Source organism: Varroa destructor, unplaced genomic scaffold (genome assembly GCF_002443255.2).
Source record: "Varroa destructor unplaced genomic scaffold, Vdes_3.0 BEIS01000001.1, whole genome shotgun sequence".
Taxonomy (NCBI): domain Eukaryota; kingdom Metazoa; phylum Arthropoda; class Arachnida; order Mesostigmata; family Varroidae; genus Varroa; species Varroa destructor.
The window spans coordinates 40642192-40662538 of NW_019211454.1; the positions used below are offsets into that span (position 1 = coordinate 40642192).

At 43.6% G+C, this 20347-nt stretch overlaps 1 protein-coding gene and 1 long non-coding RNA gene across 3 annotated transcripts in view; both read left to right on the forward strand.

Annotated features, from left to right (window-relative positions):
- The window catches only part of LOC111242932 (GTPase-activating Rap/Ran-GAP domain-like protein 3), a 389128-nt gene that overhangs the window by 153625 nt on the left and 215156 nt on the right, over positions 1-20347 (forward strand). The gene's annotated exons all lie outside the window — the stretch shown is intronic.
- On the forward strand, positions 7674-20000 carry LOC147758634 (uncharacterized). Its single transcript, XR_015318502.1, has 2 exons — positions 7674-9395; positions 15823-20000. It is a non-coding gene; the product is annotated as an uncharacterized LOC147758634 (long non-coding RNA).

The window sequence follows — 20347 nt, forward strand, 5'->3', positions numbered from 1 at the left end:
AGAGAGAGAGAGAGAGAGAGAGAGAGAGAGAGAGAGAGAGAGAGAAGAATTAGCTATAATTCTGATTGGTAGCGTTATTGGCGAAAGAATTGGGTTTTAGGGGAATTGGCTACAATTTTGCAAGGCTTCTATCATACTGGTGAATTTGATATACCCCCGTTTTTCTGTCATCCCCGTGATATAAAGAAGTGAGAGGAAATCTCTATTTTGTACCCTTTGTAACACGACTCTTGATCGTAGCGGGCCAACACTGATTTGGGGTTTGATATCGATAAGTTGTAAAAGCGACTTGTGATCATATGACGTATGAGGCTGAGCCGCCAGCTGTATACTTGCGGTGGTTAGATAAATTCAGTGGCAGAAGTCCTAAGTGGACAACTATTGATGGCCCACATATTTATATGAGGCAGCATTGTCAAGAGAACTTTATACGTAAAAAGCAATATTGAATAAGTAAAGCGGCTGTTCTGCAATGTTCACCAAGAGAGGTCATAATGGCATTAACCTGTGCAGATTATCGAAGCATCAAGTAAAGTCGTCAAGGTGAAATCGTAGCCTACAAGGCGCGGATTTATCTACAGGCGCTGTATTCCAGGTCCGACTCTAGCAGAATACGTCTCAGCTTTCAGGATTATTTTACAAGTTGGAATGTCTCGGAAGATAGTAATTACTTCTATTGCTTTGGAAGTAACGAGCTGCTAATCGATAGCAACGAAAATTAGTCTGCTAAATGTAATTGGGATGCGCAGCAGTGTTTAGAAAGAAGAGTAAACTATTATCAATACGCAGGCACCTAATCGGATAGCAATATTCGAGTTACAAAAAATCTATATTCTTTTTCGTTGTTACTTTAAATTGGCTCATAGGTGTGAGAGCTTGTTATACACGCCGTATCTTAACTGATGCGCTTCTTGCGTTCGTTCCTATTCTAGCTTATTTAGCTTATCTACGCGAAGACTGCTCGGTAATAGAAATCTATGTAATTACAAAGCGACACCCTATAATGTTCAAAGCATCAACTGCAAGCATTCAAAATTCTTTTAATGTTACATAGGAAAATCACAACGTTTGGGGTTGTAGCATATTTTAGGACAGGAGCTGGGTATACAAATTGGATCGTTGTTTGCGAGTGAAACCCTATACGCTAATAAAAGGATTTATTTAATACCAGTACAACTAAAAAGAGCGGTGTTAAGGCTAGAATATGTGATCAAGTAGTTATTTAGATTTTATTTTCGGAGTGCTCTTTATTCAGTTTGACGAGGACAATCAGTATTTTACTTCTAAATGAGCCAATAACTTTGTTAGCTTAAATAACATTTTCTATGTAAAGACTCAGTTTCAAAAAGTGCGCCGAAAGCAGACTAACTAAGTGCCGGAAACATCAGGCATCTAATACCATTGCGGAAAAAGCTTTTTGCTCTCAAGCCTTACTTTGCTTAGATCTTCATTGTAGAGATACAACTCAGTGTAAGGATGCACACAACACCCTTCACGAGTTATTTAGTTCGTTACGCACACTGAAAGAATGTTAAGTAAACAAGATATGCGCTCAAACTGGCTTTACTAATATAAATATATGTATATAATATTTTTCTGTAGCAATAAACAGTTGGTAAGGAATACAAAAAATAGCTCGAGTTTTAATTAAAAAACTCTACGGTACTTCCTTACTGTTTCGATTCCTGCTTATGAGGTTATTACATTGTGTTGCTGTTCTTGCAACAATAGGCGACAACTTGGCAACGCAAGTAAACAAATTGTTAATAAAAATATTTCGCTCTTAGGGGTAATCCACGCCAATTTTAGCAGTAAAAACAGCAAGAGCAATAAAGGTAAAGGATGGGCATGCATAGCTCAAGATGACTCTTTAACCGGTGTTCGCTGGTTCAAATAAAGTCGTTCTTGTTGAGAACAGCGACTGCACTTCTGAAAATAGGGGCGCTAGCAGCAACTCGATGACAACAATGGCAAAAGAAGCAATATGTAAGAAAACGATACTAGAAAACCATCTAGTCGCTACGTGAAGAACATTCCCTCGCAGCTGGGTCCTGTGCCATCTCCATCGGGTACAGCATTTTACTTCTCATCTTGGGCGCCTTTTACGGCTCCTACATGCGCTTCTCTCGCTACCGTTAGCAGATGTCCGACACGCCTGACGGAATTACTTCCAAAGCTGATCTTAACGCGATTTTGGGGTATGGGTAAGCTCGAATGGATGGAGAAGGAAGGCGAGAAGCGCAGCGACTCGGTCATCGGCGGAAATTAGACCCGTGCGGGTTTTTGCTGGCAAAAAGAAAAGAGAGACCGCGGACAGACACAGCTTCCCGTTATTTTCACATGCACCGCCTCGCCCATTCCCTGCGTGCTTTCGTTGCCGCACAAAACATTTGGAAAGCTTTCCATTCACCCCCGCTTTCCTCTTGCCCCCTTGTTAAAGAGGAACCCATCTCATATCCCGCTCCCCGTGAATCGGCTCGAGATCCTGCCTGTGTCTATGGAGGATGACGTTGCCTGTTTGCCTCCCGCTTCGTGTCTGGGTAGCTTTCCCCCTTCTGGTTTGCCTTAGTTTTTTCTTTCTTTGCGCTCCTATTTCCTCGAGTCATCGGCTTTTTGGCTCTATTGCCTCTAAGTGAATTTACGTCCTATACAAAATTAACACATTCTTGCTTTCACTACCGCTGTATTGCCGCTGCATAAAGAGCTTGTTCGTCTTCTTTTTCTCTCTGCCCATTGCTTTTGCCCTCTGCAACGTGCGCACACTCTTGGTTTCAGGAAAATGTGTTCAGTACGGACCGCTGGCCCATAACTGAAATGGGCTAAGAAAAGGGAACGCCGCCTCTCGAGGTGAGGATATCGGCTGCGCAGACTTAGGTTGAGGGTGAACGAGCGCGTGATATGGCCAGAAGTAGAGAGCAAAGACTAATGGCGTTGAAAAATTCTCCGTAGCATTGCTTCGGCTATGGTGACATTACCACACTCGTTTGTTCCGCCATGTCTCATGTCACTGGCCGATATGCACACATACCCACAACGGCGACGAGTGCTTGTCCAACAGCCTGAGTTACTACAAAGGCATGGTGGCGCGGCAGGCAAAAATGCCTCACCCGTTTTTTATCGGTCCTGAGCTGATTGGCAGTTTTTCAGTTGGGGCTAGTAGGCTGCTGCTAGGTTTGTTCCATTTGTGTTTGCCTGCTAATCTTAGGGACGCCTTGTGGGGTAGGTTCGAACCCGGCAGAGACAGACTTGTTTCATACTGGGAGCCAGCCGTCTGACGCGATGCCTAATGGGGATACTGGGCGTAAAACTCGAAACATAGGGATTTGTTCCACTTGTTCCTGTGATAGACTAATGGGCAACATGTTTGGTTTGTGTTCTAGTGACACGGTATGGCCTAAATTTGTATCCGAATGTAGACAAGCTTTATTTTGTGCCAGTCGTCTGACACAACGTTTAATAGCGGCGCTGGACGTTAAAATGCAGAAGTTTTGCTTTGCTCCATCTACGCTGAGCAATGCACGCTCTTTTAGCAAATTTCCAATGCGGCCTATGCTAGTGTAAGTTTTAGTGTTGGCAAATGGTCACCATAGAATATTCTTATCATGCCGTGTCTCAAGTCTGTTAGAGGAAAACCCAGATAGGTGCAGTAAAGGCACTGAAGTGATGCCTAACGGCTTGAGCACCGAAATGAGTAAGCAAATAAAGAAAGCTTCACTCCATTGCCATTATTTCTCTAATTGTACGAAAATGTCGTGATCACGCACCTGCGATCGAAACACAAGGAAATTTTGTCATGCCTTAGATAGTAGGAGAAACATAAATCTACATTATCGTTTTAAGACAGATGGTCTAGTTAAAAAACGGCTAGAGTGTAGTAGGGTGGACATTGGTGTAGGCGACACTAAGCGGGTGCGCAGAATCCTCACCTGGATGACACAAAGACAGGTTTTTTTTTTGCGAAATGTGTTATCCATCATCACGCGACGAACTCTTACCGTTGTACATGGATTGTGCTTTATTAGCTGTACAACGCCAAGTCGTACGTTTTAAATGAGGCCGTCAGACCAGTGTTCTAAATAAACGGTTTAAACATTGAATCCATATCAAATAAAGTATAACAACAATTAATAGCAATTAATATTTCAGAATTGCCTGCACACTTTTCAATGGATAATAATAATAATATAAAAACTAGTTTTTGCCCTATATAGTGCATCAGTCAATTTTCGGATTATAATTGATGCCGGAAACTTGATGTAGGTGAAGCTAATGATATAAAAACAGTTTTAAGCCATATGATTAAAACGACTTTAGCCGGCACTGAAACGCTGATCATGAACGTTACTCCACCAACAAATTACATATGCACAAGGCTCAAATATGATTTTGTAGAAAAACGAGGACATATTCTTCGATCCCTTGGGAAAGACGGATAGGAAAAACGCTTTGGACATCAAACAGGCTGGTGGGCTGTTCGCGAGAAAGAAAAACATTATTTTAGATTCATAAGCTCTCGTACGACGACACCGACAATTATGCCGTTCTCACTGTCCCAGCTATATCGTTTTGTGTCTCGAGCTCCGCTCATTGGAAACAGAATGCATAGGTATATTCGTACCTGTGCCGAACAATAATAATCTCTCGAAGAGTATTTGACGCGAGTGCTTGCAAACTGGCTTAAAAAAGTGACGGGTATATGGGCTGTGTTGCTTTATATGAACGCTATCACTTTTCCCCCTTTCGAATTACGCCACGCACGCTATATTTTATTTCATATAGGTCCCATATTTGGGATCCGATGTTAGGCTGCAGAATTTACTCTCTTTTTGAATTTTGCCCAAGTCGCATTGGGAGGACCCAGCGGCGCTTTTCTTCGTCGACAACGATAAAGCTGACGACTGTAATATGGAGGTAAGCCAAATTTGCTTTTGGCAATACGATAGTAATGTTGGCTATGCGGGATAACAGCTAGCCCTCATTGCGTGAGAAAATCATTTAGCGAGAAACTACTGCTGCTGCTGCTTTCAAGCTACGCAGCAGACTCGGCCTTTATTCCTTCCGATTTTGGTCCTATTTTCTCGTGCCTTCTAAGGCTGCTGCTGCTCATGGTTGCTAATTGTCATTCGATAACCTGTCAGTTCAGTCCTACTGCGACTACCTGGTTGTACCCCTCTGTTACAGCTTATTTTGTCAATGCTTGCTCAAGGCCGTACCTCTTTAGAATATGCAGATCAATAAGACCGATTGGAGAGTATGAGAATTGAATTGAGAGCAGAAATATCCTTGCTTAGTACTTTTTACATATACAGCTACATTTTACTGAACTTGAATTTTACAACTTTTGTATTTTAGGCGGGTCGGCGAACCGACCGCTTGGGGGCGGGTCGAATGCCATAACTTAAATGCGAGATGGCTACTGGTGGCCACTGTTTCTACTAACTAATAAAAATTCACAAACTCTATCACCTTCTTAGCTATAGTACACATGTGCAACTATCCTTTTGGTACACGATCAGAAGACCTAACGCGCTTTTGCGTAACGTACCTCAGTCTCGGGCACGGTATTTGGTCATTAGCCCAAATTGAAACCATCAGGACGAACCTAATGCTTACTCTTTAGCAATCAAACTCTTGATCTGCGACTTTGGCAAGTAACTGCTACGCATACACTTGCATGTGTCAAAATTTAATTGTATTAATGTCCACTCACCAAATGAGCCGGCGCTATTGCGTGGCCACCAAATAACCCTCGCAGTTCTCACCGGCCTCGTAGCTATTAGATTAGCGGTTCATGGATTAGTACGCACGTGCAGAAACCCTACCGTAAAGCACATAGGCAATGTGCGTGCTTTAGATCATAGCTAGCCATTCGAAACTTTCTACTTTTGTAAGACTGTGACTAGTATGGCAAATAACTAGTAGCAAATATTTGTTGCGTTCCGTATGTATTGCCATAGCTTCTGCTACAGTTACCGCCTACCTTTAGATTTACCCATCTTACCGTTAGATTATCGTACTCCAACCACCAAGTAGGCATGTCTCTCTTTCTACGCTTTTCAATATTCTTCCCAGGTTCTTTTATTTATTCTACGCGCGCAATAAGTAATGCTACTATTGCTACTGGTAGTTTAACCGTAATTTTTAGCCCCATCCCCATACCACCAATGAACAGTATCCATCGGGATGGCTACCGCGATCATCGAAGCGGGGGGTGTTCGTAGTCGGCAGTCGCGGCGTCGAGCCGTCTCGTAATGGCATTAGGCATTCGGTGCTTGGCAGTCGTCACTCAGCAAGCGAGCCTTTAACCGCTGCCGTTGTGGCTCGCTGATCCCGTAAGATGTTGAAGCTCGAACTCGTGCCTGCCGCCATCACCACCATCATCGCTCCGGCAGCCGCCACGACCACTACTAAATGGGGGAGGGTTGCGCACGCGCAAGCGCAACTTGCAGCCGGCGACGGCGGCGGCGCCATCACCACCACCACCCGCGACCCGGGTTGGAGGGCACTGTTAGCGGCACGGCAAAGGTCTTACCGACCAACTCCACTGTCTTCCCGACGGACGAAGCGACGAACAGAGAACACAGAAGTCCTCGCCACTCAGATGAGAGGGTTTTCCGCAGGCGACGGACTTGCGTGTCCGCTTACCCTTCTGCCTTGTACCTCTCTCATGAGCCAGGCTCCGACAGTGGTGGAGATGGTGCTCGCAAGGACTTCGGTGCTCGCACGTGGCCAAAAAGTCTTCTGCTGCTGGCTAGGAGAGACAGCAGTCATAGTGCTTATGCTAAGCGGACCAGAAGCGAAACGAGATCAATAACAGTAGTAAATCGGTGGATTATAGAAGGCAGCAACAATGAACGTTATTATAAGAAAAAAGAGAGAAACAAAGCAGATAGGTAGAAACTCTCTTTGTTAGAGGACTGCTGCTACAATTGGTTTCTGCTCACAAAGTACGCTCAGTACAATAAAGACAAACTAGATCCGCCGCATCTCTGGTTGCAACAAAAAATGGAACGACATGATTCAAAACGTTACGCTAAAAGAAGGTTATTCGCTTCCGGCGCAAAAGTCGCCGCTGTGCTCAAGTCAACGTTGACTGCGTAACTTGGCGCTTGTGTTATCAAACAATACAGGTATTGTTACAGCCGCTGCTCCCGATAGGACCAGCATTTGTAACTGTTAGCACAGATTGCTAAAATCGAGAAGATCAAATAATGTTTTTTAGTGCTGTGTGACACCCGGACATAACCCTACGTAGACTACAACCAGGCATAGACGCAAGACAATATTCACAAGCTACCAAAATAAACACGCTAGAAAACGATCAGTGATACTGCAAAGATACGTAGCTATAGTTTAGCTAGCAAGATTCAAAGCACGACGACCACTCGTAGAGGCAAATAATAGAGAAAGACAATGACAAGTGATAAAACAAAGGAACTGACCGTGTGCTCGCTTTAGAGGTTCGTTTGTCATTTCTCTACATCTTCCCCGTGAGCTTTCAGTGATTACCTGCATTCGTTGAGCCGACCGATTGACCCACCGATCCAGCAGGTTTATTCTTGCTCGCCCTGCTATCACCGCCGCCATTTTCAGCGTCACCGCTCTGAGTGGTTTGAGTAACGCCGTGGAACATCTGCTGCTGTCACTGCCGACGGCTCTGCCGTAAAGGGTTCTGCAGGTGTAGATGCGTGACACAATGTGCATTGCTCATAACTGCTACACAGTGCTGCCCCGTGAGGAGTTTGGCTAGCGTGATGCTTTGGTGGCCGAAAGGCGATCTGACGTAGACAAAAAGAAGCAGAGAGATACTGATGGAAAATAACACCGTGTTAACGTTTCCGCTGTCCATTCACCTGCTAAAATTGGTTGTTCATCAAATTCCTATTATTGTTTACTGACAAAACACATTGACATACATTTCAATAGAATTTCTAGACGGCAGCAATTCTATAGGATTCAATATGTACACTTACATGTTTGCTATTGTTAGTAGATAGCTGTTATTGCAGATCGTTGGAGAGAGCATCCATATCCTTAGGGATTCGTCCAGAACCAATGTACATTATCGACGCCACGAATCTGGCTTAAAGTGTTTACTCAAAGTTGTACAACCAGTTGACAACGGGGTAGAATTTGCGTCATATATGTTACTGTATACATACGTATGGACTTATATAGATTGAATGATATTTTTCGGCCCTTTTTCTCAGTCACTCATGTCTGTGTATAGCTGTACACATATCTACACTTATCGTTAGATAAAAATATGCCGCTATTATTATAATTATATATTTCAAACGCCAACACCGGCGTCTCAATCATAGTTGTCAAGCGAATTTGATCAGTAGCACACAAATCGACTTGATGGGATCAACGAACCTTGTCTCGTTGCAGCAGATCATTAGGTCCCGAAAGTCATTAAGATCGAAGCAGCAATCTGAGATCTGCGACTGCACGATAACGTTGACAGTATAATACTAAAAGAGTACACGCTCAAATCGTACTTGTGAAGATCACGTCACAGAACCACAGTGATTTCATGACACGATCAGGCAAGGAAACAGAAATAAAGCTTGCCAGTGTTTCGCTTGACTTACTGACTTGGTTCACCTGACTTGTGCTATAGATTTCGTGCACTGTGAGAGTTCATTACTGCAACACCAGGCCCCCACATAAACCCTGGCTTCAATCGTGGTCGTTTCTTGACGTCATCCAAAGCATCGCTAAAGAGCTGCGACTGGTAGCATCGAACTAACGTACTCCGCAAAACGCAGCGAGCTCTTCTATATACCAACATATCTCTGAAAATCAGCCATTCCACCACGCCTACTGTTTGGTTGAGTTGAACACTTAAGAAAGCTGAGCGATAGGTGTATTTATTCGTGAGGTGCAGGACCAAGACGTCGCTCAAACAGACAAAACAAACTTAAGTTGCGCAAATACCCGCATTAGTCACCGATCGTTGAAGTAGCTGAGCAGGAATCAACGGGTCAAGTTGAGAGCACAAGGCAGCAACTGGCCTGTAAATCGCCAAGTTTCACAGCTTACAGTTGGCTTAGATCAGGCTGAAAGACGGCAACTACGAAAAGTGACGAAGCTAGATCAAAAATGCTCCGGCGCTACACGCACGGCGGATCAGCGCTGGACCTCCGCGAAGCAGCTGGATCGCAGACGAGCGTTACATCCGCTCCTGTGCGCTCAACACATGAAAGTCTATTACGAACGGTACCCAGCACGCCTATACCGCACAGGCCTGGCAAGTTACGTCGTGTACTCACCGCTCATGTACGGCGAAACAGTCACAAAAAGCAAAATAAAAACTTCTCTCTAAGGGCGATGCTTAAGGAACCTCTAAGGCTTGTTAACTCCGTTCCTCTGAATTTCGACTACTCCAGGTAAGATTGGATCCGTTGCTCTCGTTTCCGCTCTAATTAATCATTGGTGAAGTACTGATCAGCAAACGAAAATGTAGCCCTCGCCTAAACATTAGCCAGATACGAGCTTTCGTTCCTATCCGTTTGAAACACCGGCAAGCTAGAGATCCAAATACATAGCAGCATTTATCTAAAGCAGTGTTTTATAAAATACAGCAGAACTATATACTCGCATATGTTTGCGAAGAACGCTCATTATAATTTGAATGATAAGTTAGTGTGCATTTCCGAGGTAACGCTTAACGGTTGAAGTTGGAAAGTTAGAGCCCAATACTATGATAACTGAGGCCACCTGTGTAATGGGTCATGATGGCTTCAATGATTCCCCTTTCTACATCTGCCTTCTAAAATACATATGTCTATTATGTATGCCTATGATCAGATTTTTCGTAGTGATTTTCCTTAAAAAATAAAGCAAATAGGGCTTTTTTTTAATGTTCCTAGGTTTTGAAATCAGCTGGTTTTAGTAACCTGGTCTTGGCAATGTATCTTTTTAAACTAGCTAATTATTTGGCCGAAAGTAGCGAAAACTCTTTTGAATCTAGCCCCTGAGCGATCTTTCTACGACTCGAGCCTTCCGAGAATTACTAAGAGCCAAACAATTACACCAACTTATAAGCTCAGTTTTATGTATTTTATTCATGTTAACTTGCCACCAAGAAAATGTGAGTGACACGAAGAGGACGGAAGCTATTTTATTGGTAATTAAAATATATTTTTCAAAAGTTTTACACTTTGCCATCTGAGTATATTACTTTGAGAAGTCACTTATGAGCATAGTACCGCACAAAAATCTCTAGTCTTCTAAATACATTATTGGTCATCCAATTGTTTTGAGTGCGTCTCAGAATACCAGAATAATCTTTCCGTTTACATTCGGCTACATCAGCTAACGTTATGCTGACACACACACAGCGAATTACAGGGCAAAAACTGAAGAAGACGTAAATTAACCAAAAAGCGTCCTCAGGACCTAACTATGCTGTTTTAACTGGACAGTGGGAGACTCTGTCGTAGAAAAAGCGGTAAAACAATTTACCATTGAGTCTGCTAACAAACAAAGTTCGCCGCAGTCTTATTCAACAAACTATCTGGTTTATGGTAGACAAATGTCTGTGAGCTGAAGGAATTAAATGGGTCTCGAAAATCCGAGACCCCAATACAATAGACGCCTTTGGCTATTTATTCAAGTGAAATGGTGTCCGTAGTTCCATTATTGCACCTTTCTATGTCTGTGGTTCGTCACAGACTCAGGAACTTCTAATTGCTTAGAGATTGGCGCGGATTATAACTTACAGCGAAAAATGTGCCGTTGAGGAATATTACAAATGCAGAACTTGAGAACTAGTAAAAAACAATGTGCGTTAATAACTTAGTATGAAAAATAATTTTTCAACAGATGAATGTGTATGTTATTTTGAAACTACAATTGCAGATTGATTCAACAATAATATAGCTATATTATTGTAACCGCAATAACTTTCAACTAATTTTTATCTGTTCCTAGGTCACGTGTTGCCTTTAGTGTGAGTCCAGCGATCTGGGAAGAGAATCGAATTATCATGTATGCGTACATGGGTGGGCAATATTTGAAGCAAAACCTGTGCGTTTATACATGGCTGTAGCGTACTTCTTCTCTCTTAGTCATTCAAAACTTCGTTTAAGAATCATGCCAGCTTTTTGGACAACCAAATTACTTGTCGTATCTAAATCGTGGTGACGAGCTATTCTCAAATATATCCTTCATCGATCTTATTTGGCCTTTCAGTTTCCGAATCCTACTCAGATGCTCTCAATGTCTACTCGAGTTCGAGTTATCGTGTAAGGCTCGACTTGAGATGCATAATGAGCAACCACGTCTCTGCGTACCGTTCACGTAAACTTAGCATATCGGTCGTTTCTTCTTGTAAAAAAGCCATACATGTACTTGTATGTAAACAAGAATGCGCCGTTTTTATTCCTGCCTGGCTTCCCGTCAAGGAAGAAGTATTCGGAAGCAGTGGTAGGCATGGGGCAGCTCCGTTCAAGCCAATAACCACAGGCCTTTCCTGTCCTATCCACATCTCTGCAGAGTCATCGCAGTAGCAACTAGGACTGCCGCTACTTTCGCAAACGCAAGCAAGCTTTACCCTTCTGCTTTTCACCTTGTGTTCATTCTGCGCCTCGTTGTCTGTTCGTACCCCCTCTCTGTTTTAAAGCTCCCCACTGTCAGATCCAATTCCCGCATGTGCGGCTTGCTCAAAACAGAACAAGGCTTTCGGTCGCTCACCGTCAGCCAACATGGCAGGTCTTTGCCTCTCGAGTGGATGGGCTTTCGCATGCCCCACCGCCTTCTATCCAGCGTCTTTCCCCAGCACGTATCTCCGTTGTCCCCGAATCTAACCCTCGTCTTGCAACCTGCCGTTCTTTGAGGCGCATCCTCGTTCTCGTTCCTGTTATCACGCAGATTGTCGAGGAGAGGTGCGTGATGTGATGCAAACTGCTCCAAAACAGAGAAGAAGGGTACACTCCCGATTCTCGCCAGTCTGCGTGGCTAGATGGGGTCAGCTTGTCTGAAGTGATGCGTGGAGAACGTTGCAGCGGAAGAGGGGTGGCTTGAAACAGAGACAGGGTGCCCGAAGGGTGCAGCGGCAAGAGAAAGAAAAGGAAGATAGGGCAGAACAAAAGAGAGTTAGCGGGCGGACGAGCGAACGAGGAATCGTCATCTCTGCCAAATCTCATCCTCAAAAGCAGGACAGATCGCGGTGCACACGACGAGATGCAGACAACTGCCACAATGCCGTCATCTTCGGAACGTTGTTACGGAAACCGTTGTCGGCTTAGGCAACGGATTCTTGCAAATGTTACCTCGCTGGCACCGGAACCAACCCTAAACTAGATAGAATATCGCGCGGCACCAAGAGACAACGAAATATACCTGACCGACTGTCTGGCAAATTTTTTGAAGTAGGATTTCCATCAGGTGGCGAAAGGCAAGTAGCCGACAGGAGGCACTTTCAATTCGTCCGTAGTACGAGTGGTGATGAGAGCAGCTTTAGCTGTAGTAGCAGGCTGTAACCATTTGCTATCCAGCCAGTGGCGACCCATCCAAAGGAGTGTTTTAACGGCTCTGGCCGTTCGAGCTGCCGTCTCTCACGCTAAGTTTTCTTTTTGACTTTACTTGAAATCCTTGCGTCTCTATTACTAGAACAAGCAGGCACGAGCACTTACAATTCGCCCAAATTGTTCGATTGGATAGGACCAATCTCTTGCCCATCAGGCATCTGTCCATCACCAAGTCCATGCGAAGAACTAGAACGGTAAAAGGCAGCTAACACCTGACGGTAGAAGGTGAGACGATGAAGGTCTGTTCTAGAAACAGGAACAACGCCCTTGTAGTGTTCCCGTAACTAAACGCATTGCAAAGTACCTAGATTCTCGTAAAGAGGGCTCATCCGGTTCAGGGTGAGCAAGGTTGGAAACGGCTACCCTTACCCTGTGCTTCCAAAAAAAGTACTTGTAATGCAGAGGTCATAGATACCATTGGGCTTGGCTCTCGGATTTCGGCGGACAAAGCCATCAAAACCACTCCCAGCTCAAGCCGGCTTGACCCACCGTCGCACGATCATAGAACAGCGCGTTTCAAGACGACGTATAATGGATACGTATTAGCCTAGAATGGACTTACCCGCGGAATATCATCCTTGCTTTTGCTCTTTTCTATCCGATCCCCCCCCCCCCCCCCTTTTTAAGGGCTTACCCGCTTCCATCAATCTGCAAATGCTTTCTGCTTTCCTCGTCGCTTACTTCCCGTGGGCAGCTATTTCGGCGTCTTGGCAATCCATCTGAGTCTTCCTGCCGTTTTTGCTTCGAGAAAACGACAGCAGTTGAACGAACTAATACAAATGTGTTGCTTAGTTTTGTTCAATGGGAATGATCTATGGCCTTTCTCCCCTCTCAGTACTTCTTCGCTACATGCTATTTGCTAGCGGCGTCAAGGTAGAAGCGAAGACTAAACACCGATGAACGAACACGATAAAACTTACATACTCGTAACCTTCCACACGCAAATGCAGACGCACTAAGAGACATGATGTAGCATAAGCTTGACAGACGGTATAATCAAGCAAACGACAATTCCGACCTTTCAAAAGAGAACAACTCCCATCCCTGCTCACTCGAGTCGTTGCTACTGCTCACTCAGCGGGTCCAGTCTCGAACGGCCAAAAAGACGGTGCCACTGAGTTGACTACCTGGTGAATGTTTGGGAACTGAACCCTCAAAGCCAATCAACGGTTAGTTGACACACACCGAAGTCACTCCTCCATCATGCTATACTTTTGCAGTTACCAAATGGCCCGGAGGGTCAAAGCACTATACTGATAAGGACGCGCTTCCTTTCAATGCCTACCGATGGAAAAACACTTGGCCAAAAAAGAAAAGGGACCCTGATGTTCTCGCTGAGGAAGATGGCTTTCGGTAGTGGTAGCTATCGTTCAATTTGGAAGCGATGTTAAATCCATGGGGCATTTGCCATCTGCTTCCTAATCCTCCCACTATAATTTCGACCAAATTTCACACATCGACAGATGAACCGAAACAAAAGTATACCACAAGAATTTTAAAATAAACCCTATAATACACTTACACGTCCTACCTATAAGCATTTTGAGCAGAAAAGTTAGAAAACTTATTAGACTGTACTCGTAGTGCTAGTGATATTTTCTCTTTTCTGAAATTTTCCGTGCTGTTCGCTCGTTCGAACTGAAACGCTAATTATTGATTTAAGGATTTTAATGCCACCACGGCTACAGGTGCACAAACTTTGCTCAAGTATGACCCCTTTCACTCCGAACGGAGCAACGGATCGCATACACGGAAAGTCGGCAAAGGAGGGCTTTTAGATGCGGCACATTCGGAATTGGCTCCAGGGCTGACTTGGCCGTCTTAGTCTATTTTGAGCGGCTTGAATGCCCGCCTGAAATACAGACGGCGGTGAAGGAAAACGCAAAGCCAAGACTACGAAGGTGCGAGTTGCCAGGCAAGGACTTCCCACTCACATCTCAAACGTAGTTGGTTCAGGAGAAGGAGATGTTGGATGCAGAATGCAATTAAGTGGGCCTGAAACCAACTCTATCGCAAAGCGTTCGAACAGCGACACGCCACAGCAGTAAGGAAGGATGCGATGAATGTCCTCGTATGCCTGAAACCGAAGCCATCTTGGACGAACTGCCCGAGTGGTGAACAGGCGCCACAGTGAAGCCTGCTGCTAAAACTGGAGTCGAAACAGGAAGAAGGAAATGCATGCGTTAAAAACAAAGGACGCCATGGATGTGATTAAAGTCTCTGTCCTTGCTACGATCGACGTGTTTTAGCGGTTTACGACGAGAGCAATCAAGCCATATCCTAAGCTTTCCAGCAGCAACTTATTTTCTTGTTTCAATCACGCGCTACTGTTTCACATCTATAAGTGGCAGGTAATAACCTTATTTTAGTAGACAACACCGTTTGACAGAGACATCATTCAGTATACACACACACATGTATATATCGTTATTTCGTAGTTAGTTATAAAGTAACGTAACTGTATCTACCATTAAAGAGATATTACTCTCATCATACGTTACGCCTGAAGCATACTTTTCCATAGAGTTAGCAAACGCCATGATCCTTGCAAGCAACTTTTCTTAGTGCATTCAGATAGGCCTGACGGGATGAAAACGCACCGTCTGCCAAAAGGCGGCACGCTGCTGGGTATTGAGTCCTAAGACGCTTATAGTTGTCTTGCTATCATACGTCCAGCAGAATAAACAAACACAGTGAGTAGACGCTTCTTGAGATCTTGCTCGCTGTACCGTGACGCCGTGCCTGGACATCCAATCATGCGTTTCAGTCGGTAGTAGGAAGACTGCCTGCAATGCAGGCATACGCAAACTAAAAGCCATACGCTACACCATATACAACTACAGACGTTTATCACCGCCACGTGAGGATAAAGAGAAACTGGGAAGTAAGAACATGTTTTTTTCTGGGAACGTATAGACCAATGAAGAGGCCTTTTCCATCTGAAATCCACGGCACGCAGAACGTTTGGCACATGTCGGCAATCGTCTCGTAAAACGCGTCATTGGCAATATATCTTCAATGTTAAGGGCAATACACTGCTATCGTGAACTAGCTAACAAAAACGAACGAGGGCCCCGCCGAAGAACTATAGGCGTCATGTGTAATAGGTAGAATATATAAATAGGTCAACAATGTGCAAAGTAAATCCAAAAACTGTTTTGCAGTTACGCATAGCTGTTCTAACGAACGTTAATGTTTACTACCTGTTGTGTGATAGACCTCGCGTAATACGAGACGCTTAGAACCGCCTGTTCTTTTTTTTCCCGTTATGGTTGTTTTTCAGGTAAGCAAATATGCCGAAAGGACAAATCTTCAGTAAAGTACGCTTGTTCCCGGTTCGACCGCGATCTTTCGCTTATATGTTTCTGACTCCTGTGTAACCCACGTTGCGACTATGCTACGCAGGGAACTCATTAGCAATATCAAAATCAGCCGTTATACTCGATTATTTCCTCCTACCAGGTTAGTTGGTTCACAGTGAAGTTGGAATTGGTTATGGCAAGTCCTTTGTGCCACGCAATATCACTTGCATTAGACCATTTATGAATCCGTAGAATCACAAAAAGTACCTAATATCCTCCAGCTCTATGCAGTCCAAATGTATGCACAGCTTCTATATACATTACAATAGAACGGATATCACGGGAATAAGGAACGGGTGACATCTGACTAACTGTCATCCATGGTTGGTTAAAACCATATGCGACGATGACCGAGACAGACGGGAGTGCCGCGGAAGGCCACTATGCATACTAAGATGCACTGATAGCAACGCGAGGCTTGACAACGAACGTAGCCAAATAGTAGAACACATCTAGCAAAGATGGGAAGTCGTGTTACGTTCACCCTCTTTTGAGGTGGCTTTGGATAAGATGTAAATGCACAGTCACAGTTCCCCTGGCTGTACTGGCACTGTTTTAGACAAGTTAACGAAAATTATTAGGTTGTTACGAATGAATTTGGCAAGTTTCGAAATAGAAATTTATTATTAAACTAGTGAGGTAAAATAATGTTTTTTCAAAACGTATTAGAGGGACTCTCCTTTAACTTTTTTGCATACCTGTCCTAGCGTTCTGCCCAGCCATATACCTATCATTCATGCCCCCATGTCTAATTTCCCTATTTATGGCTTCGCAAGATAAATCGATAGTGCGATATGCTTGCCTACTAGTTGTCCTTTTTAGGACATGTAAGGCCTTATAATCGCCTCGACTTAGATCAGAAGAATCGAATGGTTGAAGCCAACATTGGATAATCCTTTGCTTAGTTTAAGAAGTAATTGAGACACGGTGTTGAGATTCTGGCGTTATGATTAGGATATTAAATTGGTTGCTTTCGATTGCCGTGCCAACGACCTACGAGTTTCTCGAAGAGTTTGAAATAGTAGACTGCGTTGATTCTTCCATTTGCGGTCGCATCTCATAGGAACAGATGTCTTTAATGTCCACTGCAAGTACTACCATCATTTTGCATCCAAACATATCGACACCAAACTCGATGTCTCTACAGGGCTTCGCAATTCTCTCGCCTGATCTTTCTCCACCTTCCAGCAGAAATTGAACCATGCTTCGTCTGCGGCAACCCTATGCTCGAAACAAAATTTTTGTTGACTAAAGTTCCGCAAATCAATTTATGGGAAACTCATTTTATACTTAGTTTCTGCATTTTCACTATTTCAGTTATAACCCTGCAACAGGCTACATATTGAAATTTTGGGAAAAAGAATCCTTAGACTCGAAGCTCTGCTCTCATGAAAAGCTTATTCAATTGCAGCTATGCGTTCCTGCTTTTCGGATCCCGACATCTGATCACCCTTTTGCTAATGTTCAATACTCCAAGCATGGAACGTTCCCTATAATCAAGTACTGCGCTTTCGTGTAAATCCTGCTTGGCTAATGTCACCAGTTTTGGATGAACTTCTGCAGCTCTGTGGCTTCCGAGGAATAAAAATTTGTTCACTGAACGTTCATGAACGTTTTGAGTCTAAAATTCTTCTGATTTCACTTCTTTCGGTAAATTCAATCAAGTTTCTTTTTCAAGAGTATTTATCAGACAGATTTCGTCTGCCAACGGCGCGTAGTTCAAAGGTATGAAATTTTAAGGTACGCCAAATTTTTTTGTAACAGTCTAATAAATGAACAATTTTTTGTAGATGGGTAAAACTGCCGCAGTAATAATAAATCTACTTCTAAATATTAAGCTATTATAAGCTACGTGTGTATTTTTATATAGCTTATTGCAAAATTGTATAAGAGCTGATGGTAATTAAACGGCAGAATTTTAATATTATACAAATTAGACTAGTTGATAAGTCCTTTTAGGTTGGCATTGTTGAGTCCATCCACTGATTTATTTATTATATCCACCCACTTATTTAATCAGACAACTTGAAGAAGCATAAAGAAACGGGTCCATATATCAATTATTGGCGGTTGTTAACAAGGAAAATAGGGCAGATGTATACCCTATATAAAGTTCAAATTAAAATAAAGAAAGAAGAAAAATGCACTTTTAGTACCAATATCATTCCATGCCATTTATCGTTCGTTATTCGTTCCCCCAATCTAGAAAGATACCCGCCCCAGTAACAGTTTTTAACCTGGCCCTATCCACGCTATACGATGTATTCGCGTCCGCTTATTTAACGGCTGTAAGCAGTCGAAGCCACCCTGTACGCACACATTCATATTCTGCCTACCAGGAATCTCTTGAGCCAATAATTCTTGCCTATGATTTTAATCCTAGTTTGCCATCGTCTTGTCAATTAGCTCTTGCTTTGCGCCTTAAGTATTTACACACAACCGTGTTTGAATGCTAGTGAAATAGTTTGTTTTATTCAGGAGGTTACCATTTGACAAGGCTTATTTATGCTCCTTCACGTCAGTGTGATTTGAGCAAACGAGAGAATCTACGGATGCAGGAAGTTCGCAAAATGTCTACTTGTGTGAAACTTTTAGTGCCGGAAAAGATCTCCCTGGCGGCAGTAGGAATATCGATGGTGACGAGTACGGCACATATGGATGCTACAAGCTAGACGCAAGTTTTAAACAATTGAGCGAAAAGACGCACCCTCATCGGCATCGGGATGAACCTGACAAATTAGCAACGGGTTTTAAAAAGCAGAACCACTCATACGAACTCGTACGGAATCAATTACACATTTATGCTATAAGGGAACGCTAGTCTTCGCCTCAAAGCAAATTACCGATTGTGTCCCTTTCTATGGGAAAAATTCTTGCTTTACTCTAGTGACTAATATGTCGTCGAGAGAAAATACTCAATGTAAAGGCACATTTTTTCTTCCTTCCAATAGGTGCCGTATTTAGACGGCTGAGAGCCGACGTACGTTGCTGTCGGCAGAATTTTTTTTTTACTCAGAGACTCAAACTTCGCTGTGGTACAAAGTGGTTCTTTGTAGCTTACAGGCACATAAATATGTGCATGGTTTAGTGTGTGTATTTTCAAATGACAGTCGAACCCGGCAATCGTGAGGAACTGGGTAGAAGAGGTTGAGAAAGGATCGCCTAATTCAGGCATGCGTGAAGAAAAAGAAAGGGTGATCGAAGAAACGCAGCCTTCGATCTCACTTCTAATAGGCATACGATTACCAAGTCTCTCGACAAGCTTTGACCTTTGTTGCTGCTGCTGCTACCACTTCTACGGAGGCTATCGCGGATTAGTCAAGCAGTTATTACGTACTTATACTACTATACCTACTATAACAGAACCAAGCTTGATGCACCGTCCGGTATGGTCTGGGGGTGTATTCTCGTAACGGCTTGTCCTTTTCCCCCTCTTTCCCTGTTCAACCAATTAGTCCGTAATAGCAATGGAAGAGCGTTTCAAACCTGTCGTTTAAGGGCGGCGGACCTAGACGTAGGTAGGTCAAACGCGATTGACTCTGCGCGGGCTCGCTCCCACTCCTGGTGCTCGTTGTTACCTGGTAAACACACGAATGAACGACCGAATTTGCAGACTCTCACACAGCACAGACAGCAACGGTAATAGGTACCAGTTGGGCAGTACCTGATCGCACTCTAATGCAAGTGCATTGCATCAAAGGTAATGTAAATCAGTGCGTGTATACACGCAGTAACACATATCTACTGTAGTACGTAGCCACACAGCTGCGCCAAGGGTGTGCTTGCTCCACGCCGTTTTGTACTGGCATAGGAGCCGATTGACGATTCGGATCAGGACTCTCCTGCGGCCTCCTTTCCAAGCTTCAAGGACAACCCGTAGTCTTACGGGCCGAACTGACAGCCATAGCGTGACTCTTATCGACTGCGCCAACAGCATCGTAAGTCAAAAGAATACAACATCGTGCTTCAAACGTGCTTTCTTCTATATGGACTCAGCTTTTTTGTTCACGTCTTAGTCTCGACACACGTACAGTCATAGAAGCACATTTTCATTAAATACGAAATAAAAATGTAGCAATGTCAATTTACTAATTTTCCGGAGCTTGCAGAGTGTTTTCTAAACCATAGCGTTTGATATTTGGGTAGCTATCCTGTACTGCAACCCCACATTTTACATACCTATAGCAAGACAGAGCAACTGAGAACCAATATGATACATGTCGGCTTCTGTATGTTAAGTAGATATTGTCTCAGGGGAGTCATCAACACTCGAGGGCTCTATAGTTCCGAGCTCCTTCAACGACGTTTATTTAGATCCCCGTAGCACTACATATATATACATATACACTGATCCATTTGACAGAATGCTGATTAGAGACTGTTCGCCAAGTATTTCCTATACTCACAAAGCGTAATATAATGCACGAGCTTTAAACAGCCTAGGTA